This window comes from Panulirus ornatus, chromosome 39, assembly GCF_036320965.1.
Source record: "Panulirus ornatus isolate Po-2019 chromosome 39, ASM3632096v1, whole genome shotgun sequence".
Taxonomy (NCBI): Eukaryota; Metazoa; Arthropoda; class Malacostraca; order Decapoda; family Palinuridae; genus Panulirus; species Panulirus ornatus.
Genome location: NC_092262.1, coordinates 13,397,572 through 13,420,287, shown reverse-complemented (window position 1 = coordinate 13,420,287; position 22,716 = coordinate 13,397,572). Strand labels below are relative to the sequence as shown.

General features: G+C 36.8%; 1 protein-coding gene across 5 annotated transcripts in view; it reads left to right on the top strand.

Moving 5' to 3' along the window:
- Window positions 1-2,324: 2,324 nt before the first annotated feature.
- Window positions 2,325-22,716, top strand: part of LOC139761184 (uncharacterized) — a 150,174-nt gene continuing 129,782 nt past the window's right edge. For 4 of the 5 annotated variants that reach the window (XM_071685177.1, XM_071685176.1, XM_071685180.1 and 1 more), the window contains exon 1: window positions 11,189-11,441. The gene's annotated coding sequence lies outside the window, so the exon portion shown is untranslated. Of the gene's footprint in view, window positions 2,409-11,188; window positions 11,442-22,716 lie in introns of those variants that run through there. The other variant, XM_071685178.1, reaches the window with a different exon arrangement.

The window sequence follows — 22,716 nt, the reverse complement described above, 5'->3', positions numbered from 1 at the left end:
GCTTTGGTTCTTGCACTTTTACAACAAAGAAAAAAATCAAGAAAATTGCACGTGCCAAACCTCCACTCCTCCACAAAATGTGAGTATAATGATGTACTTTGATTCTTGCACTTTTATAACAGCCATCGGAAAGCAGTCAGTTAGCTAGGCTTTTTCTCCTTTTGTAAATTTTATTTTAGGACTGAAGATACTGCTATAATCTTTATTCCATAACTGCAGTTGTCAGATTAATGAAGATTTTTACTGAAAAACAGAATTAAAACATTTTCTGCTGTAAAATTTCTATATTGGCTTAAACTTGTTTCCAAGAACTATGGTTTAGGGAATGTAAACATTTTCCAAAGTATACTTTGATCTTTGTCAGATGTGATGAAAAGAAATTATTGCAAATTGGGATATTTTCTTATGTTGGGAATGCTGCCTTACTTAGTAATGTTGCATGTAGGGAGCTTATAGTGCACCTTGCTAGCTTGTCTGCCTGTTGGCCTTCAACAGTAAACTGACCTGATCTTTAAATCTGAAACTATACTTCAAATTCAATGTAAGAAAATGCAAACTCATGTACTGGTTAACTTGCTCATTAGGTGGCACTGACGAGACAAGTTTTATTTTGCTGTGAACTTTATTTTCCCCATTGTTCATTTACACTTGCATGACTACTAGTTTACAGTGAGATAGGATAGGGTTAAGGGCAACATCCCATTGTTGGGAATTAGGTAAGGAGGCTCAGGAAACATTATGCTAGGATTGTCCTTTGCCAGTGGCCTGTTAAGGGTGAGGCATTAAAGGCTAAGAAGCAACACTGGAGTTCCCCAGTTATGGAGACTTTTACTGTTTCCACCGCTTAAGGTAACAGGCATCTGAGATATAGATAGTGATAAATGGAAAAAGATGATAAAAGCCAATATATCTAATAACAAAGTAAGCAAAATAAACTTGCGGCAATTGGCAAAGTAGCCACTGCCTTGTAATTACAGGAAACTATATACCAGAAGTGGCTTACAACTACACAGTGGATCTTACCTAGTAAATGTTGACTATGGAGTATCAATACAGAATTTTCTATAATGTGATGTATTTCACTTTAGGTCTTATCATGTGTCTTTGCAGGTTGAGTATATATTGTAAGCCTAATTTTGTTGACGTATTTTATTCTTATGTATTTTGTTAGTTTTTGTCAATATATTTTTTTTTATAACTTGAGTATAGGCTTTGAGAAAAAATGATACCTTATTAAACTACATGACTAATACAGTTTATAGAAGGTAAATGTGGCTTGAGGAGTATTAAAGGATGAGTCAGGTGTTTGTTTTTATATTCTGTGAAAACTGCTTATAGTAAAAGATTTGCATATGTCATTTTTGGAGCTGGAAGAAGTATGTGATAGGGTTGATAGAGTTGCCGAATAAAGGATGCTTCAAATATATTGTGTGGGTGGGAAGCTGTTTGAAACAGTAAGTTTTTCATGAAGTATGGCATTTGTGCGAGTGGGAAGAGAGGAGAGTGAGTGGTTCCAGGTGAGGCTGGTTCATTGTTAAGGGTGTGTGATGTCGCCATGGCTGGTAAATGTGTTTATAGATGAGTTGGTGAGGAAGGTAAATATGAGGATCATGGGAATACTGGGTTGCAAGTCAGTGGGTGTCTATTATGGTGTGAGATAAGATTTTCAAAGAATCTTATAATGTAGTTGGGAAGGAGCATATCTGTGAATTTTATTAGTAGACATTGGTTGTTTGGTGAGTGTGTGGTGTTCAAAAAGGTTGCCCATAGTGTCCAACATAGCTAATCAACGGTCTGGTAATCGATCAATTAGTGATGATAGACTCTTTCATTGAATATGCAAAATGTTGGATGAATTTATATATTTTTTTTTAATTAGGCACGGAAGTAACCGTGTTTCATGTGAATAGAACTCATTTTGAAGAACTGAAAATGGTAAGGTCTTACAATATTTACACCAAGTATTTTGTTGCAATAAGATTTATGGTAGAATTCAATCTCTGTATCCTGTATTATTTTCTTCATAGAAATTATGTTTGCTATTTTTGTAAAATTAAGCACAAAAAAATATTGGAAAGACATGATTCAGTGGTGTTGATTGGCTATGGCTTGGGTTTAATTTGATTAATGCAACGAAAAGGTTTCATATGTGATAACTCAAGAAACAATAAAATACATCGTGAATTCTATAATACAATATTATTTAGATGTAAAGTAGTCACGGGATTACCGATTGTGACCATAAGCATGGTTTAGATTGAAACATTTCAGACATGCAGCTCGAGACGAGACCAAGGGCCGTTCCCGCCTTCAAGTGGTAAACATGAGTGACGTGGTTCATCGTTTTTCTGCCATGAAAGTGTACTTTTTCTGTGTATCTGGAAACAATACACTTCAAAGATTGGAAGGTGAGTGGTAGTTCATGAGGGAAAACTTATATTCTTTCCAAAGTATTTATTTGGTCAAGACATGTTTGAGAAAGGTGTCTTTCGCCATTACGTATTTTTGATGAATCACATTATCATTGATTATTAGTTTATTGATCTATCTGCCTTACTTGAACAATTAGTGAATAGTCTTAATATCTTTATTTCCTACTCATATCCTCAGGTATCTCTAGGTATAGTAGTAGCCATGTTTCCCAGCGTTATTTTGCCAACGAATTGATTAATTTCCTTCTTAATCACCTCTAAGTTACGTCCAGGTAATTAACTACCTACTAACGAGCACCAATGATGTAGTTAGTCGAGAAAAATGACTCGTGAGTTAAATGTTATGTAATGTATATGTGTTTGTGATATGTGTGTATGTGACAAAGTACATCAGCTTAAGTTAAAAAAGGGAACTTGAGCGGCAGTGTAGTGCGAGGTTACACTACAAGTGACACTTGACCCCACTTGACCCTCCCTGTAACTAAGCTTATAGTGGTTGGATAGTTAAAGCTAATGAATGACTCAGTCAAACCATCACTTTGCCTACACTTACGTCATGGTTGCCTAAACGCATTTAAGATTGATTTTTCACCTTCAGAAATGATCTTGGAATAATTTGTTGTCAAAAACTAATAAAAAAGTAAATCATAAATGTATTAAAGTGTAGAGAAAGGTTGGTAAACTGTATAGCAAAATAGCATGTTACTTACGTGGCTCAGGATCATTGGCCTGTTACTACTACACTTGAATATCAAACTTAAGGAAAAGGGTTGAATTTTTTTTTTTATTTTATTGTACAATTCTGGTTTATTGACAGCACTCAAGCCTCCAGGGAACAGGTTAGGTCAAGATGGCTCTGATTTCAGTATTACGATGCTTTGAACTGGGTAAGGCTAGTTATGTGATTAACGTTAATTTAACCTTTGCCAAAAACAGGTTAATCAGGTCTGTATTAGCCACACCTGACCAGCGTTACAATCATATTTGCTAGATTGATCAGCATCGATGAGTTAAATATTAACCCAGAGGTCGTGATAGGTACAATTAACGTTAACGAAGGTAAGATATAGTCGGCTAGATAATGCAGGACTCCTATATAGTAACTGGTCAGCAAGATGATAGCCACCAATGTCTGGTGATGTCTAGAATTTGGAAGCCTATATGAAAACGAAGTCGGTGTAGATATGTACAATGACATTGTCGAATCATCAATACAACACATGAATCAAGGTCAGACACACACGTGTGGAAAACCAATACAAGGCATATATTCAATTATTACTGCCTTTAATTTTGTGCTCGTGTGTTGCTGTTAAAAGTGGACCATTTTATTTATTGATTTAAGTAAGGATAGGATTTTCGAATGCAGCTGTTAGCATTGCTGACCATGATGCATTCACAGTAACCTTGGGGTGGAGTGGACATGTTCGATTCCTGGTTGTGCATTGGGTTCACAACATATAGATCCTTTTCCATTCTCTTATATATATATATATATATATATATATATATATATATATATATATATATATATTTTCTTTTCAAACTATTCGCCATTTCCCGCGTTAGCGAGGTAGCGTTAAGAACAGAGGACTGGGCCTTTGAGGGAATATCCTCACCTGGCCCCCTTCTCTGTTCCTTCTTTTGGAAAATAAAAAAAAAAGGGGAGGATTTCCAGCCCCCCGCTCCCTCCCCTTTTAGTCGCCATATATATATATATATATATATATATATATATATATATATATATATATATATATATATATATATATATATATATATAATCGATCTCCATGGTGCAGCTGTTGGCGTTGCTGACCATTATGCATTAGATGGGCCGCCCGTTATGGAGCGACTAGGTTCGTGGAAACCTGGTTGCTGCCTTCGGTCTAAAGTTAACGTGAATGAAACATGTAGTGTATGCGTGAGGACTGGAATTCTTCCCCTCGTGTATTTTTCCCCGGAGTGTCGATCATTGGGAAAGTCAAATGAGGATCTGTTAGGCTTAGTTAACTGTTCTAGACGCTACCTCCCTCTCCCGGGAAAAAGCGAACATGTATTCATCAAGATTTGTCGTTATATCATACAAACCCAGGACCTCTTTAAAGGTTTATTTAAGCCGTCAGGTTGCGTTACAATCAGTAGCAGGGAAGTCATGGACCACTGGAGAGTGAGCTCATCCACGAATGATTACATTCCTTCGTGTACTGAGGATAATTGAAATTACTTCCTGGCACATTGATAATTCACAAGTGCAAGTTAGTGTTCTTGCATGTCCTTCATAGTGATGACGTCAGCAGGAGAGGCTGGCGAGTATCATTCCTTGGCCCTTCTTACCCGTCCGTCAACAGAGCTATCATGTTTGCTTGTTGGAAGTGTTTCCCTTCTGTGATATATTGGAATATTCTCATGAGAATTAAGGAAGGTTTTTGCTGGTGGTTGTTGAGATGAAATGTGTGCGACTTGTAGGTTATAACAACTTGTGATATCGGATGATTTCATTGGGAAAGTAATATTGATTTTGACATTTTGATATATATATATATATATATATATATATATATATATATATATATATATATATATATATATATATATATTGGAAAGGATCACAGTTTTGCGCGTGATCAAGATATTCCTCTGAGTCCACGGGGAAAATGAAACACGAAAAGTTCCCAAGTGCACTTTCGTGTAATAATCACATCATCAGGGGAGACACAAGAGAGGAATATAACAGTCAGTTGATATACATCGAAGAGACGAAGCTAGGACGCCATTTGGTAAACATGTGATTGTCCAAATGGCGTCCTAGCTTCGTCTCTTCGATGTATATCGACTGACTTATATTCCTCTCTTGTGTCTCCCCTGATGATGTGATTATTACACGAAAGTGCACTTGGGAACTTTTCGTGTTTCATTTTCCCCGTGGACTCATAGGAATATATATATATATATATTTTGATATTTTATGTCCATTTTAGTATATATATGATATTTACTGTCACACGTATTTTGATACTTTGGATACTTTATCGTTATGTATATTTATTGTGACGTATTTTGATATACTTTATATATTGCTTGCATTTACTTTTGTGGGTGATTTAGATTAGTATATATATATATATATATATATATATATATATATATATATATATATATATATATATATATATATATTTCCTGTGTATAACTCGTTACACATTTAATGATAAATTTTAGTAAATGTGTTGAGTAATAATTTCAATGCATCATGGTTAGTATTTTGCCTTCCGTTATGACACCAGACATGTTGTAAGTTATTATTATTATTATCAATGTGTACACAAGACATACTGGTCTAGGTTGACATTTGTCAATCTTTACATGGTAGTAGTACGTCAGCCATCAAGTTTCCTGTGCTGGTGTGATGTCTGCTACCTGCTTGAGGCCGGTGTGTGTGTGTGTGTGTGTGTGTGTCAATGTTCTTACGAATGTGGCAGATTTAAGGAATCTATTGGAATACACTTGGAGAAGGTGTTCAACATAGAGGTAATCTTTATGAAATAAATATTACTGACAAACGACTATTGGTTTGTGAAGCAGCTGACTTTGTTTACTTGTTTAATGATTTGGATAATAGCACTTTCTCATGATATATATATATATATATATATATATATATATATATATATATATATATATATATATATATATATATATATATATATATTCTTACAGACATGTTTGACGTTAGATTGTGTTAAGTTATATATTGGTTGAGGTATTTCTGTTTCGTTTAGGTGGGTTCTGGTGAGTTAGATTGAGTTTCCGTGTTGAGGTAGATGTGTCCGTCCTGTTGTGTATTTCCTGTGTTGGTGTTGAGGGGGTGTAGTGACACCTTGGTAGCGGATGTGTGGTCGTGTCACCAGACCAATTGTTTCCCGGGGTCCCAAGGTGATGTCTTGACTTGGGAGGGAAGAGTCACCATCTTGAATTCCCTTACGCAAGATGATGCCGTCTTGTGCCACGACGTATGCGATCCTTGAGCACGACGGTACGACTCTTGATCAATGCACGACGATACGATCCTTGCGCACGACGGTACGTTCCTTGATCAGGGCACGACGGTACGATCCTTTGAGCACGACTGTACGACCCTTGCGCACGACTTAATACGAGGAACGATGGCCTAGTGTGTGTGTATATATATATATATATATATATATATATATATATATATATATATATATATATATGCGTCAGGTTGAAAAGGTAGACATGCTATACAGGTAGAGTTAGAAGTCAAGGGTGAAGATTAGGGTTGGGATGGCAGATTTAGCCTTGTCTTGGGCCGAGTTGTAAGTAAGTATGGGGTTAAGACACCCTAGTTCACACTTGACAACATTGTGGTGTTAGTGTGACCATCCCAATCCCCGGCTGGTTGACGTCTGAAGCCATTGGGTGTGGGTTCGAACCCCGATGTCTGAGACTTATCAGTGTGTTGTGATCCGGGTGTGACGTCTTGGAGTTGTTGTTGTTGACAGGGTGTTGTTATAAATATGGATGATGATGTCAACGGTGTGGTATGTACGCGTGCGGCATTGTGTTGTGTTGCTAGATAGGGCGGAGTTATGCCTAGTCTCACAACGTTACAGTTCATTATAAACATCATTCTCGAAGCTTCTCTCGAACTTCCGAGAAGAGACGCAAGATATGTAATAAGTTTTGTTATGGTGTTGGATGGCGTTCATTATGGTGTGTGTAGTGGTCATTTAAGATAGGATTATTTGGTCGCACAGGGTTACCATTTCGGCTAGGCTAGGTAGTGTCAGGATCAAGCGAACAATGGCTTAATTTACACACATGAAGTTGTGTGTCCACAGTCAAGACCCACACATTACAACATTGTTTACCTTAACCACTCTACTATAACCTTACTTCAGGCCATGGATTACACGTCTCTCCCTGCTTACCACAGCGATCCAATTTATTCCATCTCATGATCCCATTTCGATCCTTCCTGGGTGTTCAAGGCCCAGGTACCCCAAAGCCTCCTGTAATGAATGCCTAGCCACACAGAGCCAAGGTCCATGAGAGGTGGTCTGGGAAGTAAATATCTTCCCTTCTCCTCTTACTACATCCACTTACGACCTAATGAATCTTGGTCAACCTCTCCTCACTCATCCTTTCTACATGACCGAACCATATCACTGGATGAAAAGATCTTTTGACTTTGTATAAGTGACAGTGTGGATGCCTTCATTGGAATTGGTTCACTGCAGATTGCACCATTCTGGTGTGAGCTGCCTGGATCATAATGTGTATGTATGATATTTATCTTCCCCTGTGATCTGACTCATGTATAAGATCCTGCTCTGGGTGGAGGGGTGTCGTAAGGTGACGTGCACGCCATCTGACGGCGAAAGACGTTAACTTTTGAGAGTGACAGGGAATAACCGCATCTTATTTATTCCCTTTGTGTGTGTGTGTGTGTGTGTGTGTGTGTGTGTGTGTGTGTGTGTGATGCTATTTAATGATAACGTTATGTACTATACTTTTAGGTGATTGGGAAGGACCTTACAGTCGTGAAGTACAGCTTCTTAGACAACTGTTGTTGTTCTGTTTATACAACAGTAGAGATCTACTGTTGGTTCTTTTTATACAACAGTAGACTTACTGTTGCTCTGTTTATACAAAAGTAGACTTACTGTTGTTCTGTTTATACCACCGTAGACTTACTGTTGTTCTGTTTACACATCCGTAGAGACTCGCCGTTGTTCTGTTCATATCAACGTAGACTTACCGTTGATCTGTTTTTACCACGGTAGAAACATCTGTTTATACTGCCAGCGACCAACAGGTCTGGTCAACATAGAGACACCCTGTTGTTGTTGTGAAGTCTGTGTTGGGTCACATGTCAATGAATTTCATTTCAGTAAAGATCTTAGTACATTTATTGGAAGTCCATTCCGGCCCTGGGACAGTAAAGAGAGATACATCCCAGCTCTGGCACAGTAGAGACACATCCCAGCTGTGGGACGGTAAAGAGAGATATATCCCAGCTCTGGGACAGTAAAGACATACATCCCAACTCTGGGACGGTAAAGAGAGAGACATCCCAGCTATGGGACAATGAAGAACGATACATCCCAGCTCTGGGACGGTAAAGAGAGATACATCCCAGCTATGGGACAATGAAGAACGATACATCCCAGCTCTGGGACAGTAAAGAGCGATATTGTCATTCGTTGCGAAGACATTTTCATCCCTCAAGCCCGACTGTGAGACCTTGGTGTGTGAATGACCCTGACCTCTTCTCTGACCCTTGTACGTCACGTCACAGGTTATGGCGTCGGTTTACAGGGTCGCAACGTCGTTGTCAAGAGTGAGAGATGATTTGAAAACTCGGGGCCTGAACAGCCAGGAGGGTGCGAGGCGTGAAAGGGATACAGAAGGAATTGGGGCGATGCGGCATACGGGGGACGACGTGCTTGCCAGTAGGATGAAATCAGGGTGTATATAAAGCGGTCTGGGGAACCATGGAAAGGTCTTGTTGCACTGTTGTGGATGAGGGGGGGGGGGGGGGGATTTCGGTGGTAGAGCGGATGTGAATTAATGAGGCCATATCTTTGTTGTATTCTTGGCGCTACCTTATTAACTTGGGAAGTGGCAAGTAAGTATGAATATTATATATATATATATATATATATATATATATATATATATATATATATATATATAAGCGAGGGTCTGGAAATCCTCCCCTCTCATTTTTTTTTTTTTTTCCCAAAGAAGGAACAGAAAAGGGGGCCAGGTGAGGATATTCTGTCAAAGGCCCAGTCCTCTGTTCTTAACGCTACCTCGCTAATGCGGGAAATGGCAAATAGCATGAAATATATATATATATATATATATATATATATATATATATATATATATATATATATATATTCATATGGGTATGTTTGAAGGAATAGTGGTTCCAACAATGTTGTATGGTTGCGAGGCGTGGGCTATGGATAGAGTTGTGCGCAGGAGGATGGATGTGCTGGAAATGAGATGTTTGAGGACAATGTGAGGTGTTAGGTGGTTTGATCGAGTAAGTAACGTAAGGGTAAGAGAGATGTGTGGAAATAAAAAGAGCGTGGTTGAGAGAGCAGAAGAGGGTGTTTTGAAATGGTTTGGGCACATGGAGAGAATGAGTGAGGAAAGATTGACCAAGAGGATATATGTGTCGGAGGTGGAGGGAACGAGGAGAAGTGGGAGACCAAATTGGATTTGGAAAGATGGAGTGAAAAAGATTTTGTGTGATCGGGGCCTGAACATGCAGGAGGGTGAAAGGAGGGCAAGGAATAGAGTGAATTGGATCGATGTGGTATACCGGGGTTGACGTGCTGTCAGTGGATTGAATCAGGACATGTGAAGCGTCTGGGGTAAACCATGGAAAGCTGTGTAGGTATGTATATTTGTGTGTGTGGACGTATGTATATACATGTGTATGGGGGTGGGTTGGGCCATTTCTTTCGTCTGTTTCCTTGCGCTACCTCGCAAACGCGGGAGACAGCGACAAAGCAAAATATATATATATATATATATATATATTATCCCTGGGGATAGGGGATGAAGAATACTTCCCACGTATTCCCTGCGTGTCGTAGAAGGCGACTAAAAGGGGAGGGAGCAGGAGGCTGGAAATCCTCCCCTCTCGTTTTTTTTTTCTTTTTTTTTAGTTTTCCAAAAGAAGGAACAGAGGGGGGCCAGGTGAGGATATTCCACAAAGGCCCAGTCCTCTGTTCTTAACGCTACCTCGCTAATGCGGGAAATGGCGGATAGTTTAAAAGAAAAAGAAAGAAATATATATATATATATATATATATATATATATATATATATATATATATATATATATATATATATTGTGAGCATATGCAGACACTTCTGAAAAACATTAAGATTATATTGCTCCGTCCAAAAGAAGGAACAGAGGGGGCCAGGTGAGGATATTCCAAAAAAGGCCCAGTCCTCTGTTCTTAACGCTACCTCGCTAACGCGGGAAATGGCGAATAGTTTAAAAGAAAGAATATATATATATATATATATATATATATATATATATATATATATATATATATATATATATATCCCTGGGGATAGGGGAGAAAGAATACTTCTCCCGTATTCCCTGCGTGTCGTAGAAGGCGACTAAAAGGGGAGGGAACGGGGGGCTGGAAATCCTCCCCTCTTTTTTTTTTAATTTCCAAAAGAAGGAACAGAGAAGGGGGCCAGGTGAGCATATTCCCTCGAAGGCCCAGTCCTCTGTTCTTAACGCTACCTTGCTAACGCGGGAAATGGCGAATAGTTTGAAAAAAAATTATATATATATATATATATATATATATATATATATATATATATATATATATATATATATATATATTATTCTCCAGTATTTAATTCAACTGAAATCACCGTGGGCGGGCAAAGGCGGCGAGCGAGCGAGCGTGTCGGTCAGGGAGAACGGTCAAAAGAGCGCATCTTGACAGGTGTTTGTCCGCGGTGGGCCGAGTGGACACCTGCGCGGGAAAAAGTCTAAGGCATGTTACCTCCCGGTGCAGCGTCCCTCTCAACTGAGCCCTGGAGTCTCCGTCGGCCTGGTTATCAAGAAATCCATGGGGGAGGTGGGTTGGTGGGGGGAAGAGCGGGAACCAATGAGCTTGCGGCTTACAGACGTCCCGGCCAATGGGAGGCTGGGTCTCAGGCTGAGGGGGTGGGCTGGGAGAAAGCTCCACTCAGGTGTGGCGGCGAGTTTGGCGCTGGCAGTTAGTGAAGGTGGTTCGGGGTGTGTGTCGCTCTGGCTGTAACGACCTTTATTTGATCCCCTGGTGAGAGAAAGTTTGGGGAGAAGTTAGTGGAGGGATATAATAGATATATATGCCTGTCGTGGAGTGTATAAATCAGAAAGGAACGGCTGTGTGTGTGGTGAGAGGAACGGCCGACCGTCGGGGAAGTACAGCACGAAAACAACAGGTAGGAGGAGGAGGAGGAACCAGGTAGTGGTAGTGGGCCACTGTTGTCGACGCTCACCTTCTCCCTCACTCACTCCACCACATTCTCCAACATCTCTCCCCCCTCCCTCATCATCCCCCACACCATCCAACCTTCTCCAACGCCCAGATTTTCCCCGATTTTCTCTCTATTGTAGTTTATTAGAACAGTTAATACAAATGTTTTCACACCGATGTATTATGATGCATTTAAATTTCAGGTTCCGCGTTGTATGGCAATGGGTAAAGGTAAAATGTACAGTATTTCCTAAATTACATTTCTTTCATCTATTACTTTACCTTTCACATGTTTCTGTACGCGTTATTTAAGATATCTGCCGGTGAAGATAAACTCATGGGATGTATATATATATGCGTTTTTCCCGGCGTATTTTCAGTTTAAATGTCCTCAGTAATACTGTATAGACGAAGGGTATCTTATACACAGGGAAAATCAATTTTTGTTTCTAATTATATACATTCTAAGAGGCCATTCCAGTACACCCCACCGTGTACACTCGTGTGCACCTGTGTGTATCGGAAGGACGAGGGGGTGATGAAGGGCAATATAACTAGCAGTTGGATTGTTAGGGAGCAAGAGGTTGTTTGATGGCTGGAACTAATACTATACCATGATATACAAGTGTTGAGACCCAGATGGCTGGGAGAGAGAGAGAGAGTTTGGACACAATTCTTGATATTTTCCTACAACACTTTTCTTATGATTGTAAGACCATATTGTGATTTGGTTCTTGGTTTCTGTTGTAGTAATCTGTTGTCAAACTGTTGCACAGCACCTGTTTACACCTGTTATCTGTGTGTATTGATGGTCTGTCCACACCTGTTTATATTGATGGTTTATCTACACCTGTTGTTAGTGTTTATTGATGGTTTGTAAACACCTGCATATATTGATGGTTTATCTACACCTGTTGTTAGTGTACGTTGATGGTATGTCAACACCTGTTTATATTGATTTGTCAACACCTGTTTGTTAGGACGTATTGATAGGTTTTGTTTGTTAGTTCATATTGATGGTTGCTAGACATATGTTGTTATGACGTTGATGGTATGTGAACACATGTCAGTACATATTAAGGGGTTCTCTACACCTGTCGTGAGTGTTTGTTCGTTTCATATATATATATATATATATATATATATATGATCAGATTTGCGCGTGATCAAGTATATTCCTATGAGTCCAAACGAAAATGAAACACGTTAAGTTGCTAAGTGCAGTTTCGCATGATAATCGCATCATCATCAGGGGAGACACAAGATAGATATATAAGTCACTTGATATATAACATGTTTACCAAATGGCGTCCTAGCTATGTGTCTTCGTCCGAGCTACGTGTCTTCGTTGTATATCAAGTGACTGTTATATTTCTCTCTTGTGTCTCCCGTGATGATGTGATTATTACACGAAACTGCACTTGGGAACTTAGTGTTTCATTTTCCCCTGGACTCATATATATATATATATATATATATATATATATATATATATATATATATATATATATATATATATATATATTGTGTGTGTGTTACCGGATTCCGCCTGATTGAGGCTATATAACTACAATCGCCAGTTGTCGAGACAATCATCTCCGGGAGGTTCCCTCTTCAAACAAGTGCCTCCTACCCCTGCAGCTGATTGTAGCGCGGCTTTGGAGCTGAAGGAACCCGTGGATTAATGTTTAATTGTATTGTGAGTGTTATGTAGTAATGATAGTGTGACAGGTCGGGTAACCATGTAAAGTGGATGTGGCATGTTCCTGCCTCAGCTCCACAAATACATGTAACATCATCATACAAGTAGGAAAGAACGATGATAATATGATTCTCTCTCTCTCTCTCTCTCTCTCTCTCTCTCTCTCTCTCTCTCTCTCTCTCTCTCTCTCTCTCTATGTATATATACATATATATATATATATATATATATATATATATAATATATATATATATATATATATATATATATATATATATATTTTATATATTGTATATATATATATATATATATATATATATATATATATATATATATATATTTTATATATATATATATATATATATATATATATATATATATATATATATATATATATATCGTGTCATATTCGCCATTTCCCGTGAGAGCGAGGTAGCCCCAGGAACAGGTGACTGAACCTCAGAGGCAAAAAAGAAAACCTCACTTGGCTCCTTTCTCTGTTCCTTGCTTTGGAAAGTAATACAGGAGGAGAGGATTTCCAGTTTCCCTGTTCCAGCTCTTACTAGCGTGGATAGTTTATATATATATATATATATATATATATATATATATATATATATCCCTGGGGATAGGGGGGGAAGAATACTTCCCACGTATCCCTGCGTGTCGTAGAAGGCGACTAAAAGGGGAGGGAGCGGGTGGCTGGAAATCCTCCCCTCTCGTTCTTAATGTTCCAAAAGAAGGAGCAGAGAAAGGGACCAAGTGAGAATATTCCCTCAAAGGCTCAGTCCTCTGTTCTTAATGCTACCTCGCTAACGCGGGAAATGGCGAACAGTATGAAAAAAAAAATATATATATATATATATATATATATATATATATATATATATATATATATATATATATATATATAGATATATATATATATATAAATATATATATACACACACACATGTACATAATTCATACTGTCTGCCCTTATTCAGTCCCGTCGCCACCCCGCCACACATGAAATAACAACCCCCTCCCCCCGCATGTGTGCGAGGTAGCTTTCATGTATAATGCACCGAAACCACAGCTCCCTTTCCACATCCAGGCCCCACAAAAATTTTATATATATGTATATATATATATATATATATATATATATATATATATATATATATATATATATATTATACTTGATCGCCGTTTCCCGTGAGAATGTGGGGTGGGGGGTAGTAGGAGACGTCTCCTGGGTGTGTTAATTTCCTCGGTAATGACGTCACTCTCCATAATGAAATTCTGCAAATGACTTTCTTCATATTCATGTGTGAGGGTGGCCCTGCTGGCCTGGGGTGCGCATGATGGTTACTTAATGGCGATTAGAAAGCATTTAGATCCCCTTTTGCCCCGCCATGCACCAAGGTAAGGTCGCTCATCTGCATGCCGTCAGGCAGGTCACTTTGCATGATGGTGTGTGTGTGTGTGTGTGTATGTATGTGTGTGTGTGTGTGTGTGTGTGTGTGTGTGTGTGTGTGTGTGTGTGTGTGTGTGTGTGTGTATGAGTGTGTGTGTGTATGTGTGTGTGTGTGTGTGTCTGTATGTGTGTGAGTGTGTGTGTGTGTGTGTGTGTGTGTGTGTATGTGTGTGAGTGTGTGTGTGTGTGTGTGTGTAGGGTCCAGGGTTGTGGACGTATTTGTGTATGTATTCCACGTGTGTTGCCAGGCTTGTGTATGGCTGACTTGAATATGTAGATATTCATACTTGTGTGATTATGTATATTGTGTTTTTAACATGTATGTATATGAGAGCAGTATAATCGTGTATGTATGTGCTTTCATATGTATGTGCGCAATCTATGTATATGTGCCTTCATACACGTGAGAGCAGTATATTCTATATTCATGTGCCTTCATACATGTGTGAGCCATATATATATATATATATATATATATATATATATATATATATATATATATATATATATATATATATATATATATACATGTGTGTAGAGCCACATATTCATGTTGATATACATGCGTGAGAACCACATATTTATGTATATATACCTGTGTGAGCCATATATGTCATATATACATGTGTGAGAGCCATATATACATGTATATATACGTGTGAGAGCCATATATATCATATATATATATATATATATATATATACATGTGTGAGCCATATATTCATGTATATATACATGTGTCAGAGCCATATATATCATATATATACATGTGTGAGAGCCATATATACATGTATATATACATGTGTGAGAGCCATATATTCGTTATATACATGTGAGAGCCATATATATCATGTATATATACATGTGTGAGACCCATATATTCATGTATGTATACATGTGTGAGAGAGCCATATATTCATGTATACATGTGTGAGAGAGCCATATATTCATGTATATATACATGTGTGAGCCATATATTCATATATATATATACATGTGTGAGAGCCATATATACATGTATATATACATGTGTGAGCCATATATACATGTATATATACATGTTTGAGCCATATATTCATGTATATATACATGTGTGAGAGCCATATATACATGTATATATACATGTGTGAGCCATATATACATGTATATATACATGTTTGAGCCATATATTCATGTATATATAAATGTGTGAGAGCCATATATACATGTATATATAAATGTGTGAGAGCCATATATTCATGTATATATACATGTGTGAGAGCCATATATTCATGTATATATACATGTGTGAGAGCCATATATACATGTATATATAAATGTGTGAGAGCCATATATACATGTATATATACATGTGTGAGCCATATATTCATGTATATATACATGTGTGAGAGTCATATATTCATGTATATATACATGTGTGAGAGCCATATATTCATGTATATATACATGTGTGAGAGCCATATATTCATGTATATATACATGTGTGAGCCATATATACATGTATATATACATGTGTGAGAGCCATATATACATGTATATATACATGTGTGAGAGTCATATATACATGTATATATACATGTGTGAGAGTCATATATACATGTATATATACATGTGTGAGAGTCATATATACATGTATATATACATGTGTGAGCCATATATACATGTATATATACATGTGTGAGAGCCATATATACATGTATATATACATGTGTGAGCCATATATACATGTATATATACATGTGTGAGAGCCATATATACATGTATATATACATGTGTGAGAGCCATATATACATGTATATATACATGTGTGAGAGCCATATATACATGTATATATACATGTGTGAGCCATATATACATGTATATATACATGTTTGAGCCATATATTCATGTATATATACATGTGTGAGAGCCATATATACATGTATATATACATGTGTGAGAGCCATATATACATGTATATATACATGTGTGAGCCATATATACATGTATATATACATGTTTGAGCCATATATTCATGTATATATACATGTGTGAGAGCCATATATACATGTATATATACATGTGTGAGAGCCATATATACGTGTGTGTGTGTGTGTGTTAGTAGGAAGGATTGAGAGAGTAACCGTTTCATGATTGGCCAGTGTGTGGCCGGCCGGCCGTTCGCCTGTATGTGATTGTGGTGGTTGCCACAACCACACAGCCACACTCCTAACCTACTTACTGTCTTCCTGAAGGGCTACTCCCCGCCCCCCTCCCACCCCCCCAGGATCTCCCACGTCCACAAAATGTTGTATAAAACACCAAGATTAGGTCAGGTGTATGTGTCTGTATAGTGAGACTTGGCAATGTGTGGTGGTGAGAGTTGCCAAGTGTCGCTACGTCAACTTGGTGTAGTTCAGTTCTCCCAACGGTTGTCATTATGTGTGCCTTCATGGCATCAACTTGGTGTAGTTCAGTTCTCACAACGGTTGTCATTATGTGTGCCTTCATGACATTGTTTACGTGTGTGCTTACCCCAGTCTGTATGACCAAGGGCGTGGTCAGGCACAGACTGCTTACTTGTATATATTGACTTGACCTATGGAATTCTACACACACACACTTAGGGGAATATATATATATATATATATATATATATATATATATATATATATATATATATATATATATATATAATCGAGGAAACAAATAAATACGTAATATATTCCTGTGAGTTTGGGATGGCGTCTATTTCTCGTAAGCTTGAGCTTGCCCCGACGCCAGCTTTAATAAGCTTTGGCTGTTGGTAATGCATGCCACATTCAGCGTTGGCAGAGCTGCGCACCCCAGTACCCCCTCATGACTTATTAACAACACTGGAGAAACATTTGTTTGTTTATGTTATCAGTAAAGATGTAGCATTTGTTTGTTTATGTTATCGGTAAAGGTGTAGCATTTGTTTGTTTATGTTATCAGTAAAGATGTAGCATTTGTTTGTTTATGTTATCAGTAAAGATGTAGCATTTGTTTGTTTATGTTATCAGTAAAGATGTAGCATTTGTTTGTTTATGTTATCAGTAAAGATGTAGCATTTGTTTGTTTATGTTATCAGTAAAGATGTAGCATTTGTTTGTTTATGTTATCGGTAAAGATGTAGCATTTGTTTGTTTATGTTATCGGTAAAGATGTAGCATTTGTTTGTTTATGTTATCAGTAAAGATGTAGCATTTGTTTATGTTATCGGTAAAGATGTAGCATTTGTTTATGTTATCAGTAAAGATGTAGCATTTGTTTATGTTATCAGTAAAGATGTAGCATTTGTTTATGTTATCAGTAAAGATGTAGCATTTGTTTATGTTATCAGTAAAGATGTAGCATTTGTTTATGTTATCAGTAAAGATGTAGCATTTGTTTATGTTATCAGTAAAGATGTAGCATTTGTTTATGTTGTCAGTAAAGATGTAGCATTTGTTTGTTTACGTCATATTGAAGACAAGAGTCAGGTAGCCAACCATACAGACGTACATCATCACAAATCTTGTGTTGACATTTGAACACAAGTTAATGTTCAGATATGTGTGTGACACGTTTGTTGTTACGTGGGATCATGTGTGACACCATTGTTACGTGTCATCACAAGTGTGTGTGACGCCACTGCTGTGACATTGTGACGATATTGTGTGACGTTACTGCTATGACCCTTGACGCTAATGCTATGATAAATGTGACGCCACTTGCTCCTGTGTCGTAACGTCCCAGCTGTGGAGTGTGACGCCGCGAACTCGTGTGACGTCAATGACTCCCGTGACGTTATATGACACCACAAACTCGTCTGACGTGTTATGTATGACGTTACCATCACCCGTGGCGTCACACCGACCCCCCCCCCCTCCGTGGTGACGTCACCGGCTCAGGTGGTGGCCTGCCGGGCGCCGTGACCGGAGGTGACGTCACGAGCCTAGATGTGCTGCGGGCGGGATGCGACGCTGTGTGACGCACCTCAGGCAGGCAAGGGTACCTTCAAGGGTCGTACCGTCGTGTTCAAGGGTCGCACCGTCGTGTTCAAGGGTCGTACCGTCGTGTTCAAGGGTCGCACCGTCGTGTTCAAGGGTCGTACCGTCGTGTTCAAGGGTCGTACCGTCGTGTTCAAGGGTCATACCGTCGTGTTCAAGGGTCGTACCGTCCTACCCGTGTCAAGGTCGTACCGCGCAACATACCGTCGTGTTCAAGGGTCGTACCGTCGTGTTCAAGGGTCGTACCGTCGTGTTCAAGGGTCGTACCGTCGTGTTCAAGGGTCGTACCGTCGTGTTCAAAAACGTGTTGAAAACGTCATTTATTCAGCTATATACAATACAATTGCGCCGTCGTGCTGAAAAAGTCGTCTTCAAAATCCACATTATAATTATTTTTTTATTTATATAAAGAATTGAAAAGATTTATGATTATTTTTTATTTATATAAAGAATACAAAAGGGGTATAATTATTTTTTATTTATATAAAGAATACAAAAGGGTATTAATTATTTTTTATTTATATAAAGAATACAAAAGGGGTATATTATTTTTTATTTATATAAAGAATACAAAAGGGGTATAATTATTTTTATTTATATAAAGAATACAAAAGGGGATAATATTTTTTTATTTATATAAGGAATACAAAAGATTTATGATTATTTTTATTTATATAAAGAATACAAAAGGGGTATAATTATTTTTTATTTATATAAAGAATACAAAAGGGGTATAATTATTTTTTATTTATATAAAGAATACAAAAGGGGTATAATTACTTTTTATTTATATAAAGAATACAAAAGATTTATGATTATTTTTTATTTATATAAAGAATACAAAAGGGGTATAATTATTTTTTATTTATATAAAGAATTGAAAAGATTTATGATTATTTTTTATTTATATAAAGAATACAAAAGGGGTATAATTATTTTTTATTTATATAAAGAATACAAAAGGGGTATAATTATTTTTTATTTATATAAAGAATTGAAAAGATTTATGATTATTTTTTATTTATGTAAAGAATACAAAAGGGGTATAATTATTTTTTATTTATATAAAGAATACAAGGGTATAATTATTTTTATTTATATAAAGAATACAAAAGGGGTATAATTATTTTTTATTTATATAAAGAATACAAAAGGGGTATAATTATTTTTTATTTATATAAAAAATTGAAAAGATTTGATTATTTTTTATTTATATAAAGAATTCAAAAGGGGTATAATTATTTTTTATTTATATGAAGAATTGAAAAGATTTATGATTATTTTTTTTCTATATAAAGAATACAAAAGGGGTATAATTATTTTTTATTTATATAAAGAATTGAAAAGATTTATGATTATTTTTTATTTATATAAAGAATACAAAAGGGGTATAATTATTTTTTATTTATATAAAGAATACAAAAGGGGTATAATTATTTTTTATTTATATAAAGAATACAAAAGGGTATAATTATTTTTTATATAAAGAATACAAAAGGGGTATAATTATTTTTTATTTATATAAAGAATACAAAAGGGGTATAATTATTTTTTTATTTATATAAAGAATACAAAAGGGGTATAATTATTTTTTATTTATATAAAGAATACAAAAGGGGTATAATTATTTTTTTATTTATATAAAGAATACAAAAGGGGTATAATTATTTTTTATATAAAGAATAGAATAGGGGTATAATTATTTTTTATTTATGTAAAGAATAGAAAAGGGGTATAATTATTTTTTATATAAAGAATACAAAAGGGGTATAATTATTTTCTATTTATATAAAGAATAGAAAAGGGGTATAATTATTTTTTATTTATATAAAGAATAGAAAAGGGGTATAATTTTTTTTATTTATATAAAGAATACAAAAGGGGTATAATTATTTTTTATTTATATAAAGAATACAAAAGGGGTATAATTATTTTTTATTTATATAAAGAATACAAAAGGGGTATAATTATTTTTTATTTATATAAAGAATACAAAAGGGGTATAATTATTTTTTATTTATATAAAGAATACAAAAGGGGTATAATTATTTTTTATTTATATAAAGAATACAAAAGGGGTATAATTATTTTTTATTTATATAAAGAATACAAAAGGGGTATAATTATTTTTTATTTATATAAAGAATACAAAAGGGGTATAATTATTTTTTATTTATATAAAGAATACAAAAGGGGTATAATTTTTATTTATATAAAGAATACAAAAGGGGTATAATTATTTTTTATTTATATAAAGAATACAAAAGGGGTATAATTATTTTTTATTTATATAAAGAATACAAAAGGGGTATAATTATTTTTTATTTATATAAAGAATACAAAAGGGGTATAATTATTTTTTATTTATATAAAGAATACAAAAGGGGTATAATTATTTTTTATTTATATTTTTTTTTTTTTTTTTTTTTTTTTTTTTTTTTTTTTTATACTTTGTCGCTGTCTCCCGCGTTTGCGAGGTAGCGCAAGGAAACAGACGAAAGAAATGGCCCAACCCCCCCCCATACACATGTACATACACACGTCCACACACGCAAATATACATACCTACACAGCTTTCCATGGTTTACCCCAGACGCTTCACATGCCTTGATTCAATCCACTGACAGCACGTCAACCCCTGTATACCACATCGCTCCAATTCACTCTATTCCTTGCCCTCCTTTCACCCTCCTGCATGTTCAGGCCCCGATCACACAAAATCCTTTTCACTCCATCTTTCCACCTCCAATTTGGTCTCCCTCTTCTCCTCGTTCCCTCCACCTCCGACACATATATCCTCTTGGTCAATCTTTCCTCACTCATTCTCTCCATGTGCCCAAACCATTTCAAAACACCCTCTTCTGCTCTCTCAACCACGCTCTTTTTATTTCCACACATCTCTCTTACCCTTACGTTACTTACTCGATCAAACCACCTCACACCACACATTGTCCTCAAACATCTCATTTCCAGCACATCCATCCTCCTGCGCACAACTCTATCCACAGCCCACGCCTCGCAACCATACAACATTGTTGGAACTACTATTCCTTCAAACATACCCATTTTTGCTTTCCGGGATAATGTTCTCGACTTCCACACATTTTTCAAGGCTCCCAAAATTTTCGCCCCCTCCCCCACCCTATGATCCACTTCCGCTTCCATGGTTCCATCCGCTGACAGATCCACTCCCAGATATCTAAAACACTTCACTTCCTCCAGCCTCACACCATTCAAACTCACCTCCCAATTGACTTGACCCTCAACCCTACTGTACCTAATAACCTTGCTCTTATTCACATTTACTCTTAACTTTCTTCTTCCACACACTTCACCAAACTCCGTCACCAGCTTCTGCAGTTTCTCACATGAATCCGCCACCAGCGCTGTATCATCAGCGAACAACAACTGACTCACTTCCCAAGCTCTCTCATCCCCAACAGACTTCATACTTGCCCCTCTTTCCAAAACTCTTGCATTTACCTCCCTAACAACCCCATCCATAAACAAATTAAACAACCATGGAGACATCACACACCCCTGCCGCAAACCTACATTCACTGAGAACCAATCACTTTCCTCTCTTCCTACACGTACACATGCCTTACATCCTCGATAAAAACTTTTCACTGCTTCTAACAACTTTCCTCCCACACCATATATTCTTAATACCTTCCACAGAGCATCTCTATCAACTCTATCATATGCCTTCTCCAGATCCATAAATGCTACATACAAATCCATTTGCTTTTCTAAGTATTTCTCACATACATTCTTCAAAGCAAACACCTGATCCACACATCCTCTACCACTTCTGAAACCACACTGCTCTTCCCCAATCTGATGCTCTGTACATGCCTTCACCCTCTCAATCAATACCCTCCCATATAATTTACCAGGAATACTCAACAAACTTATACCTCTGTAATTTGAGCACTCACTCTTATCCCCTTTGCCTTTGTACAATGGCACTATGCAAGCATTCCGCCAATCCTCAGGCACCTCACCATGAGTCATACATACATTAAATAACCTTACCAACCAGTCAACAATACAGTCACCCCCTTTTTTAATAAATTCCACTGCA